This window comes from Pelodiscus sinensis, chromosome 24 (genome assembly GCF_052426305.1).
Source record: "Pelodiscus sinensis isolate ZL-2025 chromosome 24, ASM5242630v1, whole genome shotgun sequence".
In the NCBI taxonomy this organism is placed as follows: domain Eukaryota; kingdom Metazoa; phylum Chordata; order Testudines; family Trionychidae; genus Pelodiscus; species Pelodiscus sinensis.
The window spans coordinates 16,537,402-16,552,507 of NC_143075.1; the positions used below are offsets into that span (position 1 = coordinate 16,537,402).

The following is a 15,106-nucleotide window of genomic DNA, read 5'->3' on the forward strand; positions in this document are numbered from 1 at the left end:
CACACAGCAATGCAAGGCCCAGCAAGGCCCTCTGCTGGTCTATCGGGCCATGGCCCCCCACAGTGCAGGGCCTGTGGTGGTTGCCCCAAACCATCCTACGGATGGGACAGCTCTTCAAGCATCATCTGCAAGTGATCTCTAATGCACAGCATAGGCACTTTTGGATGCAGTCAAGCACCACGTCACACCACCATCATAGAGATGTCATGTGGGAAGGGACCTCAAGAGATCATCAGTCCAGACGCCTATGCTGAGGCAGGATTATGCAGATCTAAACCATCCCTGAGAGGCGTCTGTCTAATCTGTTCTTTAAAATGGCCAGGGACGGGGATTCCACAATCTCATTAGATAAGTGCTTCACTAGAATTAGGAAGTTTCTCCAAATATCCAGTCTAAATCTCCCTTGCTGCAAACTAAACCAATTACAGGTTGAGCCTCTCTAGTCTGGCACCCTCAGGATCTGACGGGTGCTGAACCAGAGAATTTGCCAAACCAAAGGAGGTTAATATTGTCTAGCAACACGACCAACCCTTCACTGGGTGCTTAAAAGACAGTTAGGGGTAAATTAGAGCTAAACAACAGCACAGAACACTGAGAGCCAGGACAAGTGGCTGTAAACAAACTTTATGGGACTGTGGGAAACTTGGCCATGCCCATGATAAGTGGACATCCAGCTAACTAAAATCATGCCAGACCATTGATGTTGCTGGACTAGAGAGAGCCGAACTAGAGAGATTCAACCTGTACTTCTTGTCCTACCCTCAGTGGAAATGGAGAACAACTGATCAGCAACCTCTTTATCATAATCTTTTACGTGGGTCAAGACTGTTACTGTGTCTCCGTGTGGTAGTCCTCATCGTGGTTTTCATGCACTTACTTGTGGATGTGTCAGAAACCCCTAAGCTACATCAGCAAGATGGATAGGTCGCCCAGAACAACATTAAGAGAAATGTGATGGCTTTATTTCTCAAGATGCTTTAACCACCACCCAGGGCCATGCCAATTGCAAAGCTGCACTTGCACTTTTGACAGCAAATATAAGTGTAGAGCACTTAAATAATTTATTTTGATGGCACAGAAACAGTGGCATAATTTATTCATCAATCTCCTTATCAACAGAACAGATAAAATATCACTTATTGGAGGCTCAGAGCACCAGGAGGTCTGTAAACATGGGCACTGATGAAAAGGTTGCATAGTAAAAAAAAAAAATGACATTTTAAAAATGTAATTAAGAAAACGTGGCTGTCCAGTCCATTTGCTGATAACCTAATAGACAGAAAATAAATACAATTGTTTCTGTCCATTAAAATTATTCTGATGTCATCTCAGTCCCTTTTCTTAGCTCTGTCTCACTGCAACTGGTTACCCTGACACCGAACATGTGAAGTGCCTAGAATTTTAAACAGCTCTAATGGCCGTCAGACAGTTCACTGAATCTCAGAGGGGTGTCCAGGTTAGTCTGTAACTTTAAAAAGAACGAGTAGTCCTGTGGCACCTTAGAGACCAACAAAAGTATGTAGTATCATGAGCTTTCGTGGGCAAAACCCACTTCATCAGATGATGAGCTAGAGTAGAAATAACAGAAACAAGGTATTTTATAACAGAGAAAAGAATAAGGTAACTGTCAATTGTAGGTCTGGTGCTAATAAGGCTAATAAAGTGGGCTGGAAGCATCCCACACTTAGCTTTTGATGTAAAAATGCTGTGTCCAAGGCAAGGGAGACCGGCTTTATAATATCACAGTTTGCTGTTAGCCTCTTTCAGTAGACAAGGAAATGTTTTCTAATGATTAAGGATGTTAAATTTAGATCAACTAATTGAATAGTTGATATAATTTGCATCGACTATTCGATAAGTCGATAAGGGCGCCTCTGCCTTTCAAATGCCTCTGGCTCTTGCTACATTTCAAAGGTGGAAGTACCACAGGGAGCACAGCCAGTGCGAGACTCAAACAACCCTCCCGGGGCTCTTGTACCTTTCAAAGCAAGGAGCATAGGGCCTGTGGGGGACTGTTTGAGTCCCCCACTGGCCCTGTGTTCCTGGTGGCGCTTTGCTTTTGAAATGTAGCGAGAGCTCTGCTCTTGCTACATTTCAAAGGCGGAAGCGCCGCTCGTTCCCTTCTGCACCCCTGCCCTTTCTCCCCATGGAGAGGGTACTGGAGGGGGGGGGGGGGGAGAACTGGCTTTTAAGCAGCAAGGGCGGGAGGAGTAACTAGTCAACTATCCGAGAAGCATTTGCTTATCAAATAATCGACTAGTCACTTACATCCCTACTAATGGTTAGATCGAGGGATTTATTAGGACTCTTGGCTCCTATCATTAATATCTGCCATGGACTTCATTTATGAGCATAAGCAAGTCACTTAACATGCCCATGGCTCACCTTGTCAGGTCCGGGGCCTTAGCCAAGATCAGTGACGTGGACAACTTTCCATTGATTTTAATGGACTTTGGATCAAACTTCAGAGCAATGCAGTTACCAAAGAGCGACAGCGAAGCTTAATTCATTAGCATTTGGGAAGTGCTTTGAGATCCTTGAATGAACTATGCCATCTAAGTGCAATGTGGTATTATTAATGGCAACAGCTGGAGAGATTGGTGAAGCACTGGAATAAATTGCCTATGGAGGCTGTGTAAGACATATTTAAGAGCAGGCTAGATAGGCATCTATCAGGGATGATCTAGATGGTGCTTGGGCATGCCATGTGGCCAGGGAAGGATGACCTCTCAAGGTCCCTTTCAGTTCTAGTGTTCCATGAAATACAAGTTTACAGCATCAGTCTGAAGTATATGGCATGAAGGTTGTGAATGAAGTCACCCACACAACCCTAAAAGAAATACCGCTCAAGACTTTTACAAAATGTCAATTCACTTATTTTTTTAAATTCCCATTCAGCTATGTGGAAGAGGGACCATACAAAGTCCTCGGAAGCCAGTGGAAAGATTCTCATTCATCTTAATGGCTTTTGGATCTGTATGTGTATGTGTGTGGTGGGGGAAGGGGAAGAGACAAGGAATTGTAATGTTGACAGTGAACAAGTTATTTTCTGCTGCATCACAGTGGTACAGGAGCAGAGAGTTCTCTATTCCTGGTAACCAGTGCAGAATAGCACAGTCTGCATCGCTCTCTCACATCATGCAAACAGTAACCACAGATTATCGCACTATACTCCATAATGGGGCTGCACTGAGACTTGGATTTAATTCAGTTTTAATAATATAATAGGTTTGGGAGGGAAAGCAAGCAAAACACTCTGGAGAAACAAAGGTTTATTTTCCCCTCACCTGGGAAAACTGTGGGCAGAATACTCTGGGAAGAGCTTTCTGAAAGAGCAGCAATTTAATTAAATTAAAAAAAAACAAAAACAAATTTTCAGTCTCAGAGTTCTAACCCTAGGAGCACTCCAAATTAAAAATGAAGGAAGACAGGCAAAGCCCTAGAAGAAGATAAATGAGCAAGCAGTGAGCATGTTAAGGAAATGCCCTGTCATTCAGCCACCCCGGATGTGATACCGAGACAGCGTTCTGTATTTCTGCACAGAATTTAATTCCTGCAGGGTTTGACCATAGGGCAGCTATTCAGCAGTGAATCCCTCTTGGAATTGCTGACAATGGAAAATGAAATTCTATTTAACACATGCTTCGTGCCTGCACCACATGGAAATTAAGGAAATCTTGAAATGAAATGCCAAGAACGACACTCTCTCAAAAGGAACGTGACGTGTTCTAGGTGTCTGAGACTTTCCATTCATTACAGCTTTTCATCTGTTTCCCCTCAAGTGAATTGACTGTTGGTGAAATATTATAGCCCTCCAGACCAAAGTCTTCTTTTATGTCCATGTAACTGCAGCAAGGGTTATGTTTCCTCTCCCATACCATGCCCAGGGGAGAGATGTTCAGCTTTCAAGGACCATTCCATTCCTTGGCCTGTCTCCTGTGTCTGCCACAAAGAGTAGCAACTAGTTGTGACGTAGGTACTAGCTCCCTGAGAACTGAATTGTTTGAAGCCAATTATTGCACATAGGACTCCTGGGAGGCCTTCAGAAGGTAACAATTTACCTACTACAACTATACCTTGGCAGGGGCGGCCTATGCGTATAGTCGCCTAGGGCGCCATGTTAAACGGGCGCCCAATGATGACATCACGCCATTGAGGGCTGTGGAGGCGGGGGTGCCGATCGCGCGTTCCGCCTGGGGCGCCAGCTGCCGGAAGCCCACATCTGGCTGCCCCTGTACCTTGGGATCTTCGATGCCACACAGGGGCTTTGCGTATCCAGTTCCCAGAGATTTTAATGGGAAGCAAACAACTAAATCTCACAGGCCTCCTCTGAAAATCTCTAACCTCAAGGACAAGTCTGAAGGGCTTAATTATGTTCTCATATGGGTAGAGGCCAGGAGCAACTCCACTGAATTTGTTAGACTGATGTATAAGCTGTGTGAGAACAGAATCTGGCCTGAAGTGCACAGGACGCCTGGCCTAGCCAACGACTGCCTTATGGGCGTTAGAATTTTTCCCCAGGAAATAATTCCGGATCTGTAGAAATGCTGGCTGCAGCCTACGCACAGCTACAGGAAGATGCACAGTGTTCTCTGCTATCATTTCTCTGGTGCAAGAGGTTTCGACTTCATCCTGTTTCCTTTGGCCTCAGATCAAACACGGCTCCTCACAGGAGTTTTCCATGTCCCTGTGGCAAACTCCCCAGAACAATCCAGCCCCTTAACTGACTTCCACTCTGACCTCAGCTGTAGAAGGCTCAAGATTGTGCATGAAACACAGGCTTCCTTCAGTACAACTTTGTTCCCAATGACGTAAGAGTCCAAAAATCGAAGAACTGCAGGGAACAGAGGGCTACATGAGAGGTGACATGTCACCAATCTCAGCTGCTCCCTTTCCTCTCATCATGATGATTCTTTGGGGGGGGGGGGGGGAGGAGGGGAGGAAGGAATTGGTAAGCTCTTGCAACTTCCAAAGTCAACCTTCTCCATCCCCACCATAATCATCAGTGATGAGAATCCTGAGCATTCCTCCTTCTCTGAAACTCCCAAGGGCCCCAAATGACACCCTTCAATAGCCTTTTCCCAGATTCCAATAACTCTCCCCATACAACCTCCACTGTGATATTAGGGACAGTACTTCTAGGGCGGAGCTTCCAGGTGAAAGGCTGTAAAGCTCTTGTTATGCTCAGCCAGCTGGAATCGGACACCGTAAAGAACAGAGGGCTTGCAAGAATCTTGAATACCGAGTGACCACTGAATATCACATCTGCAGCCATCCCACAATCTTGCCCACATAGCAAATCCTTAACTTAACCTGAGTAGTGCCTTGGTTGGATTTGAGCTCCACGAAGCACCACATATAGATAGGACCAGATCCACAGCCACGTATTGTCAATGGGAGTCTTTCCACTGACTTCAGTGGATTTTGGATCAGTTTCTTATTCAGGAGTTTTAGGGGGCAGATTTAAATCCCAGGACATTTAACTGCACAGACAGCTGATTAATAATGATATCTGCAAATACTCAGTGGCTGTGTCTAGACTGGCCAGTTTTTCTGGAAAATCAGCCGCTTTTCCGGAAAAACTTGCCAGCAGTCTACACTGGCCGCTTGAATTTCCGCAAAAGCACTGACTTCCTACTGTAAGAAATCAGTGCTTCTTGCGGAAATACTATTCTGCTCCCGTTCGGGCAAAAGTCCCTTTTGCGCAAAGCTTTTGCGCAAAAGGGCCAGTGTAGACCGGTCAGATTTGTTTTCTGCAAAAAAGACCCGATCGCGAAAATGGCGATCAGGGCTTTTTTGCGGAAAAGAGTGTCTAGATTGGCCAGGGACGCTTTTCCGCAAAAAGTGCTTTTGCGGAAAAGCGTCCGTGCCAATCTAGATGCTCTGTTCCGAAAATGCTTTTAACGGAAACTTTTCTATTAAAAGCATTTCCGGAAAATCATGCCAATCTAGACGCAGCCAGTGATTAGAAGAAACAACGAGGAGTCCTGTGGCACCTTAAAGATGAACAGATTTATTTGGACGTAAGCTTTTGGGGGTAAAACCTACTTTGTCGTATGCATCTGTTCGTCTTTAAGGCCCCGCAGGACTTCTCATTGTTTTTACAGATACAGACTAACACGGCTACCCCTCGGCAAACAGGTTTTTTATTTCTCTTGTCTCGGCCTGGTTCTGTCTGTTTGCCCCTAGCATAGCTCAAAGTCCATCCACAGCTCAGATGCAGGCTCAGAAACGTATTGTGTCCCCACTACCTCTTCTCAGATGCTAGTTCGCATTGTACCATGCCAGCTACGTTCGCTGAATCCATAAGCCAGGCACTGTCCAGGTGTTCTCGTTCAATCCCAGCTCCAGTGCAGATCCTATCTCTGATCACCAGAGATATTTCCAGCTACCTTGGGCTCTGACATTCCCAAGATAGATGCGAGTCTATTAAGAGTGGTGTCTTCTGTTGAAGCAGGGAGTGGGCTCAATAGGGCTGAAAGACATCTGCCCATAAAAGCAAGCCGATGAAAAGGAATGTACCCTTTCTGGCGGGAGTGATGCAATGATTTGTGCTCTGTCTTCTATTTCTGGTAGTCAGGGGCTGAATAATGAAAGACAGCTCAGCTGTAGCTACATAGATACATTTCTTTTTACTGCATGGATAACAAAAAAAAAAAACCCACTTTCTCCAAAAGATATTTTCTTCCCAAATGGTTAAACAAGTCACAATGTGGAAATAATTCTACTAGCATGGGTCAGACTGGGCTATTATCCAGCAACACCAATGCAGCTCAGCTCTGCGATATTTATATTTAATTCATAATATACTGAGGGTTTTTCCCTCCCATTGAAGCAGATCAGACCAATTAACTCAAGCTGCAGGGGGAAGAAGATGACCATAATTATATATCCTGGAGACACAAAAAGTTCTGGATCCAAGGTGATGTGTGGCTATCTTGCGTGTGCTGGACACAGGGAAGAGCAAAAAAGTTTTTGCCGTTAATAAAGAGCTTTCGAGGACGCGTTGTCCGGCAGTGGGATTCAGTACTAAGCAATTAATTCTGGTAAACAGCTGTAGCTTTTCTTTTGTGCAGGAGGGGTTAGGGTTACCTTGGGCTTGTCCATTCAGATGAGCTCTTCTGTTTTCATGGCCACGCTCCAACATGGGGTAACTGGGCATGTGGATGCTGAAAGTCCACATCCAGGAGCAAAGAGCTTCAAAGGATCAAGCCTGGCTGATGAGCTACCTTCACACGCAGCTTCTGAAGGTATTTCATAAACACAGGTGTGTGAAATAAGGAATTGTGAACGAAAATAAGCATTCTGAACTTGGAATGCATGGTGCAGTGTACTAAATAGCATCAGATCCTAAGTCTCTGTACGACAGAGCAACAGAGGAGGGAGGGTTAAGATCACAGCAGGAATAAGAGAAGCCATGAATTACACCACTCGGTTTCAAGGAGAGAGAAAGCATATCACACAAGTGTCATGTAATAGCAGTCCCTCAAAGAGCGCTCTCATCCTGGTGTGCCTTTGGCATGGGCTGAGGCAAGCCTGTGAAGGCAGAGTGCCTTGAGCTATCTGAGGAAAGCAGAGACCCAGTGTAAATGCACTGCCTTATTTACTCCCTGGCTGTATAAAACCGTGGGCATCAAGATGATCTCTGGGCACACACAGGCTGCGGTTTTCTATTAATTCTGATCAGAACTGGGCTTTTCAAATCCCCTTGGAGCTCCTTGCAGGAGGAAGCATATCACTCCGACCCCAAACCAGGACAGCTCTTAAGCACAAACTGAATTTAAAGCATGAGTGGTCCAGTTTATTTCAACTCAGGGATCAAGTCTTTCACAGCTTTGAACAAATCCCAGCCTCAAAATTTAGTTAAGAACAAAATTATTTAAGCAATGGCCACAGCAAAGAAACAGACCCATAAAATATTAACCTCCTGTTTAAGACTATTTAATCTCCTGAGTCCAAGTCCACAGTTCTAACCACTGAATCATGGTCAAAATATTGCCCATTCACAAGGCAGGTTTTTTTTTTTTTACAAGATCTTATCACAGCTATCATGATCAGTAGTGTGGTTATTTAAAGCTCCAGCTCCTGGAGTCATGTGATTGTGTGAGAATTTCAAACATTTCTATCCTTCACAGTTGTGGGAGAAACCTGAAAACATGACCCAAGTGCCCACTCAAGGTTCAAAAGCTTAAGAAAAAGAAAACAACTTTTTCTTTTAATTTCAAGATGTTTAAGTCAATCTAATGCTTTTTGGGGAGCACGACTGGCAGCCCTGCACTCAGTCAGATATATCTGAAAGGCCAAGCACTGGTTTTCAGCCTCTTTTGGCCACTCTTACATTTACATTAAATTCCACCTTCAGAAGTTAGTGGGAGCCAACCACAGACATACAAAGCAGGAATAAGCTGCTTTGGACCCAATTAGCCTCCCATATAACTCCTGATGATGGAATGTCCAAAGGGGATAAAGTTGGAGAATCTGAAGAAATACAGTCAGCATCCTGTAGTAGGGATGTTGACTAGCTGCTTACTAGTCCCTCAACTAGTTACTTACCCCCCGCTCGCCGGTGCTGAGGGGAGCCAGCTTAAAAGCTTCCCTCCCCCCCCCCCAGTACCTGTGATGGGCATGGGAGGCAGGGGGTAGCAGGGACCAGGCACTGCGTTCTGCTTTTTAAATGTACTAAGAGCCTGCCTTAAATGTATTTAAAAGGCTGGTGCACCGCGGAGGGGGGGAGGGGGAAGACTGCATGAGCCAGGAATCAGCTGTTCCGGCTCACGCTGAGTCCTCCCTGCTGCGCTTTAGCCTTTTACATGTATTAAGAGCCAACCAGCACCCTGGGCTGAGATATAACCCTGCTGCTGCTCCCCCACTTACCGACTAATCGACTAGTCGATGTCAATTAGTTGATTCAACTAAATTTAACATCTCTTTCCTGCAGCTAAGAAACATCTCAATGGATAGTATTATTTCTCAAGATGCACATATATTCCATAGAAACCGAGGGCCTGTTGCTCTGATTCTCTATTGCCCTACAAAAAGAATGAACAAGTCACATATGTTACTTATGCTGCTTACTGTACTACTCTGCATGGGCCTGCTAAACCAGTCAGCAAGAAGAGAAGAGAGACCAGCTCAGCACAGAATTTTATCCTTCTGACTATCAGACTGAAAAGAGTGAGGGTACGTCTACACTAGCTTGTTAGTTCAAGCTAGGTAGGGTAATTAGGGCAAGTGGGAGTTGCAAATGAAGCCTGGGATTTAAATATCCTGGGCTTCATTTGCATGTTCCCGGGCGCCGCCATTTTTAAATCCCCCTTAGTCCGAACTCATCATTCCACGAGGAGTAACGGTAGTTCGAATTAGGATCTTTAATTCGAACTACCTACTCCGTGCCGCATGTAGCTGTGGGCACGGAGTTCGGACTAAGGGGGATTTAAAAATGGCGGCGCCCAGCAAGATGCAAATGAAGCCCAGGAATTTAAATCCCGGGCTTCATTTGCATCTCCGCTTGCCCTAATTACCCTATCTAGCTTGAACTAACGAGCTAGTGTAGATGTACCCTGAGAGATGATGGGTGCCCCAAAGAGCTTATTTAATGGATGGGGCAGAGTCTGATTACTGGAGTTCTAAGCACACTTTACACCTGTGTGACCAATGGATCTGGAGCAACAGACAATCAGGTCTTCACTCTTCAATCATTTTATTTTTCTGTTTCAATTATTGTCATGCCCTCAGTCTGTCAGGAGCAGATTGTTCAGTAATTCAAGTGTGTGTGGGGGGGGAGGAGGAAGGTAACCTCACCTGAACCACTCCGTTGGAAATCAAAGTGCCGAGGGATCCTACCGCATATTCAAATATTAATCTGTACTTACAAACTAATCAGCACAGACAAAATAACTCGTCTAATTATCCAACCGCAGTCTCTTAAATAATGAATTATATGGCCTATTAAAAAGCATGATAATAGATTAGAGGTTGGAACATTTGCAATTAGCTGCTCCAAAAAAGAAAAAGTAAAAGCTGAATTTGAGACACCAATCTGACAAAATAATAGCTGGTCTTTCCAAAGACGCATCTAACGGGACGCACGTTCAAAGATTAATGATGACTCAACACATGCAATTTGCCTCAGAATGGCTTCAATTCCCCTTCAGAGCGTGTTGTCACTGCTCGGAGCGCTGCACTCGCCAGCCTCTCGCATGCACACCCACGCATGCCCCTTTTCACGGCTAAGAGTGGCTAAACCTCTGTCTGGTTTTTTAAACTTCAACCTGCCAGTTCATTTGGGGGCATGCTGGCGAGGGAGGGAGGATGACCTCCACTGGTGCAGCTCTCCAACAAATAACAGTCATTTACCGTCGTCTTCCTGGCAGGTCCTTTGATAATGGCAGAGAACAGCAGCGGACAGGCTGTGTCCCAGCTGGCATTCTGCGACCCAGCCATGGAGCAGTTTCCTGCTCCCCACTACACTTCCCACTTTCCTCAGGGACTGCCTCAGGGGATAGTCCACAGGTCTGCTGGGCAAGCTCCAGCAAGCAGAACAAACAGGAGGGGAGGGGAAGACCAGTCAGACACCCGTGTGTTGCTTGCCGGCAGAGAGACTCCTGCTAAAAGCAACAGCAGAGGAAGCACGTGAGCCCCGTGACTTTCTATAGAGCAAACTGGGTTTATCTGCCAGTATCGATCTCCGCTAGCAGGGTGCTGCCTCCTTCCCACTGCCTCTTTCCACACCCACTTCCCTCCCCTGCCTGTGCAACCAGCCCCTTCTCGCCCTCTGGGTATCGCATAAACATGGGCTTTAATAGAATTTTGCAGCACCTCACGATTGTTTTAGGGATGTAAAACTTCGCTAAAAAGCCTGGTGGTTACACGCACTGTGGACTCTGCGGTCTAACGCTTAAATAAGCTTTAGACTGCAGAGCCTACAATGAAGCCTTTCAGAGGAGGAGGCTTTGCGGTGGGCTCTGCAGTTAGCACCCACTCCTGTGGGGCCAGCATGTAACCTGCGGTGGTGGGGAGAGGCCGGGCCGGGTCCACCGTGGACAAGGGCTGCTCCAGCCGGACTGCAAGGCTGTCTGGGGAATTTGGGGAGCTGCTCTAGTCCCTACTGGTTAACTAGTTAACCATTTACATCCCTAGATCATCAATGAAGTAAGAATCACAATAGACCTCAGAGCTAGAGGGGAATTTTATCCCCCTTTCACACATACCGAGAAGTTCCTGCTCTAGCTCTTGCCTTCAGCTCTGCAGCCCTTAGCCCCAGTTCTCCTCTGTAACCTCTCGTGGGCCAGCAAGACTATCTTGCAAAAGAAAGAAGGGAATGTCAGTTAACGTTCTTCTCTGCATATGCCCGGTTCATTAACTTAAACAAAGATGCAAATTCAGCCCGGTTTGCAGCACACCTGATGTTGTAGTCGACACATTGCATTATCATGCATGATTTTAAGAAGAAAAACATTTGTTACAGCCACATGCAAACCTCCTCTTCCCCATCTGCTCTACTAGGGTATGTCTACACATCAAAGTTATTTCAGGATACCAAAGGTACCTTGAAATAGCTATCCCACGTCTCTTGAATGCATCCACTATTTCAAAATATAGCAGATGCACTATTTCAGCATCCCTGTAAACTTTGTTGCGTGATACATAAGGGATGTCTCGAAATAGTGTTTTATTTTGAAATTTGGTGTTGTGTGGACAGCACCAAATTTTGAAATAGCCTATTTTGAAATAGACTCAAAATAAGCTATGCAATTTGCATAGTGCAAATTGCGTATCATATTTTGAGTTTATGGTGTAGTGTAGACACACCCCTACAGACCTGTCTTTCCTTTGTTTACAGCTGAGCCATTTATCACAATCCCCAATAGGCCAAATGTAAGAACTTAAAATCATTTTAAATGGCAAAAGCTGAATTTTCCTTGTGGTTATCCCTGAATTATCCCTTCCTAGGATTCTGGCTTCGGTCTGTCTAACCTCTCTGCTACAACACGTACAGTCATTCAGCAAGGAATATTTTACCTGGCCCAATGTATGCAGGCTTGCAAAATCCAACATGGTTAAGGAAAGGAGGCTTCAAAGACCCCCAATTCCTAGATAACTTTCTGGTGGAAATTGGATAAGCAGAATTTGACTCTTTCTGGTACCCTACTCAGTGTGTCTCACAATACCTGGTCTGCTCCATCCTGGGATCCCAGGGCTTTTCAAGACTTCTGACTATCGACTGCATGTATATATGGATCACATTTCAGACTGTATTTCCTTGATTTCTCTGTAGCAGAGCTGCTTTTTTAACTTATGTGCTAGGGCCCCGCTCAGGAAAACATTTGAGCATATGCTTTCGTCCACCCCTGTTTAGCAAAGTGCTTATAGTACTTAAAAAACAACAATTAGTCTAGTAGCACTTTAAAGACTAACAAAATATGTAGATGGTATCATGAGTTTTCGTGGGCACAGCCCATTTCTGCAGATGACCGGCGTGTTGGATGTCCATAATACTTTCCTAACTTCTCCTGGAAACTACTGAAAGGGAACATCTAGATTGCAGAGTTTTTCTGGGATACTGGGGGTATCCTGGAAAAGCTCTGCTGTGTCCAAGGAAGGCATCTGCTTTTCCAAAAATCGGAAAAGGAGACGCATTTTTTCAGCGTCCCTGCAAACCTCGTTCTACAGGGAAGAAGCGATGTTCTGAAAGAGGCTTTTTTTTTTAAACTGACATTTGGCCCAGAGTAGACGGGCCAATTGTTGGAAAAGCCTCTTTTGGAAGAAAAGCGGAAAAAGATATGCAAATTGCGGTTTGCACCTAGACTAGACACAGCCAAAGTTGGGCAGCTAAATGTCTTGTGTGTCATTAAAAAATGTCCTGCTTAAGCATTAAGAAATATATATTCAAAAATGCTTAAAGGGCTGAGGGGTGCTGAGAGCCGTTGAAGAAAGCTGTGCACCCTGTATCTTCAAGCATGGGGGTGCTGCCCCATCCCCAGCACCCTAGTTCCAGCACCTCCGGCCCTAAGGGATTTCAGAGTTTACATCCCATTTTCAAAAAAGGCACAGCATCCAGGAACCCAACTGCCACTGACCTTCAATGAGACTTAAACGCCTAAATCACTTGGCATTTTTGAAAGTTTTGCCCAAGGTGCTTGGCATATGCTTAAGTGTTTTCCTGAACACACAGGGACAGAGGAACAGGGCACCACAGGGATAACACAATCCCTACATCAGTGTAATGGGGGCCCCATTACACTTTATCTTAGGCTTGTAATGCATGCTCTATGGGGCAGGATATTCGTTTTACTGTCTGTACAGCGTCTAGTAGGGATGTGCATGGGTAACTGATTATCTGGTTACCTGGTAAAGCATCTCCCTTAACAGGTGATGCTGACAGTAATGGTTAATCATTACTTTCGAGCAGCCCCCCATCCATGGGAGGACTGCTCCCACCCTACGGGGCTGCTGGCTCCCAGCCATCATGGGGTGGGAATCAGCAGCCTCCCCCAACCCTACCTTCACCGATAGCCTATGCTGAAGACAACCCCTGTCTTGTGATTGCAGAACTGCCGATTCCGGTTAAAACCAGAAGAGGAAAGCCCCTTCCTCACTATAATGCTATAAAGACTTTGGTTTGAGTTCCGGGGAATGCTTCTGCTCTGATCTCTTTGGCTGTGTCTACACTGGGCCACTTGTTCCGGAAAAGCAGCCGCTTTTCTGGAATAACTTGCCAGCTGTCTACACTGGCCCCTTGAATTTCCGGAAAAGCACTGACGATCTACTGTAAAATTGTCAGTGTTTTTCCAGAAAAACTATGCTGCTCCCGTTCGGACAAAAGTCCTTTTCTGGAAAAACTGTTCCGGAAAAGGGCCAGTGTAGACAGCACAGTAGTCTTTTCCTCAAAAAAGCCCCGGTCGCAAAAATGACGATCGGGGCTTTTTTGCGGAAAAGCGCATCTATATTGGCCACGGACGCTTTTCCGGAAAAAGTGCTTTTCTGGAAAAGCATCCTGCCAATGTAGACGCGCTTTTTCCGGAAATACTTATAACGGAAAACTGTTCCATTTTAAGCATTTCCGGAAAAGGATGCCAGTGTAGACACAGCCTTTCAGAATAGGTTCTCAAACCACACTCATTGCTGCAGTATCTGAGCACCTTCCAGTAGTGAACTAAGCAACTTGAGTTCCCATCTGTCATGCTGTTTGTTCCTCATCCTCTCTCAACGGGAAGAAAGGTGTTACAGAGAAGTGCTTTGTTTGGGATTTTTATATTTACACACATTACCGTATGTGTCTATCACAGCAAGACAAAGCAATATGCTTTGTACCTGGTGTGGAAGGTGGCGAGATTTTTTGTACTTGAAAGGGTTTAGCCAGGCCTGAGACTTTCCCATGGTAATCTTCAAGATTTCGCAGCCTCAGACCTCCCCCTTCAGCTGTCAGAACCATGTATCAAGGAGAGGATACATCACTGGTCTGGAATTGCTGTTTTCGAGCCTCTGCCTGATAAGACAACATTTTTCGTTGCATCCCGAGCAATATTTTCCAGGGAAGACTTTAATGCCGGCTTAAGTCCTTGGACTATTTAAATGAAGAATGGGATCACCTGAAAATTATACTCCAGGAGTATTTTCTGATGTATAAAAAAAAATTACGGCGAAGACAAATGACATCTGATTGCAAAATTAAGTTTAAAAAAAAACAGAAATCCAAAAAGATTGTGTTTCAAGATTTGAGCACAGAACCTGAACATCAGTAATAGATTTTGAAATTAACAACTTATCCTGGCCTAAGATAATAAGTTGGTATAATGCCTCTTCATTTTAAAAATGGGATTTAATAATACGAGCGCTGCACATGAGGAAGGGGGTTCAGACAAGGACAAATGAATTCACACAGCCATATCAAGGCATTCAAGGACTCTTTCAGATCTCTCTTTAGGCCTTGATCCTGCAAACAGCTCCTTGCAGTGACAGCACCATAGCCACACCAAGCCCCTGTGGTTAAAGTGACTGACCACATTTTTGGTAGGATTAGCTCACACAGACAATTTAGAGAGCTCATCAACTCTACCAGTTAACTTTATAAAATTGCATTCATCATTTATTACTGATTTGTTTC

The 15,106-nt window shown here is 45.0% G+C and overlaps 1 protein-coding gene across 5 annotated transcripts in view; it reads right to left on the minus strand.

Moving 5' to 3' along the window:
- KAZN (kazrin, periplakin interacting protein) overlaps nucleotides 1-15,106 on the minus strand; it is an 844,711-nt gene that overhangs the window by 403,012 nt on the left and 426,593 nt on the right. The gene's annotated exons all lie outside the window — the stretch shown is intronic.